This window comes from Scylla paramamosain, chromosome 31 (assembly GCF_035594125.1).
Source record: "Scylla paramamosain isolate STU-SP2022 chromosome 31, ASM3559412v1, whole genome shotgun sequence".
NCBI lineage: Eukaryota > Metazoa > Arthropoda > Malacostraca > Decapoda > Portunidae > Scylla > Scylla paramamosain.
Window position 1 is genome coordinate 970,978 of NC_087181.1, and position 1,523 is coordinate 972,500.

Consider the following 1,523-nt stretch of genomic DNA (forward strand, 5'->3'; position numbering starts at 1 on the left):
ATGAGAAAGTTCCTTATCAGTTTCACATAAATAATGTAGAAGATTGCGGTGATGTACTTCAGTTTTTCAGTTTCATGTAAGTTACGTAGACGATTGTAGTGGTGTATCTCAATTACCATAAGCTGTAGAGTCGTAGTAAATTACAGGATACAGTTCTGACCACGTACTCATATATTGTACTGTATCTTTGTCAACTGGGAAGGGAACTTTTTTTATTAATTTTTTTTGAAGGGTTGAGTAAACAATTAATTATGTCAAGTATATGTATGGTTCTAAACTGACTCGTGTAACCTTGTAGTCACACTGTTTGTTTCTGCTTGTGCTTAAGATTAATTTGCTTTTCAACGTTCAAATTCTCATCCCTTCTCTTACACCACATAATATAGTGAAACCAGTTAAACGTCTTCCGAAGATTTATTGCGCGGGGAAGTCCTGGGGAAGCTGTCCATAAACGCAAGACAAACTCCCGGATCCGCTAACTCATCATGATCCGCCTCGTAAATAAATCACCGGTTCTTTGGTTCAAGTCTCTCCTTTCCCCCAAAGGCAGAAAGTCTTCGTTTGGAACTCGAGGTACTGAAGGAAGGCCGTCTTATGTCTCTTCACCGGCCCGTTGGTCTAGGGGTATGATTCCTGCTTTGGGTGCAGGAGGTCCCGGGTTCAAGTCCCGGACGGGCCCTCTGTTCTCTCATTATTGTTTATACTGACCGCCTTTCTAGTGATTACAGAATATTTTAGTATTGTAAGTGTTCATGCCTACAAAATACAAATGAGAAGCTATCAAATATGTAGTGTAAGTATTTTCTTCTGTAGTCCAGTAATTATTATTGTGAAATCAAACCGCTTAGCAAGAATCATAAGTCTGTTGACGTTCGAAATCTCTCGTAATCAGTCACCTTCACTTCAATGTGTCCCGCTGCTCCCCGGAAAGTGAAAACAGTCGCTGCTCCTTAAAGAACAGAAAGAGATTATCAGTAGCGTAGCCAGTGTAGTTCTTGAGGTGTCTTGATGCTCCTTTCCTTGACCCACTGACGGCTGGAGACACGATGGCTCTAGGTATCTGAATAACCGTACACGACTTCAACACAAAAGAACTCAACTAGAAAACCCAAGAAATCTGAACGTCTCTATTGCTGCTTCTGCTCTAAATTCTCAACTCTCACTTCTTCTTTACTTTCTCTATACTATCTCTATACTTACAGCACGTATCTTGTGAGGCTTGAGGAGAAAACCATAACATTCACCAAATTAATTAGATCATTGGTGGTGAAAATATACTGTATAGATCAATTTCCACCTCTATGCTATCTTACACTATTTAATTTAGCTTGAGAAACCATTAGCAGTCACTGAACTGGATAAATCATAGTACGGGGGCGGGAAGTGTCGGCGGCAGCAGCGTCGGTCCTCGTATACTAGTGAGTGGACATCTGGACATCAAAGACCTTTCACTCGGCATTAATTGGAAGCACGAGAGCCGTCACCTGTGGACACGATACAGGGATGAGTGTTGAGGGAGGGAA

General features: G+C 41.4%; 1 non-coding gene across 1 annotated transcript; it reads left to right on the top strand.

The window, feature by feature from the left end:
• The first annotated feature begins 607 nt into the window (after positions 1–607).
• On the top strand, positions 608–679 carry Trnap-ugg (transfer RNA proline (anticodon UGG)). Its single transcript has one exon. It is a non-coding gene; the product is annotated as a tRNA-Pro (tRNA).
• Positions 680–1,523: the final 844 nt, after the last annotated feature.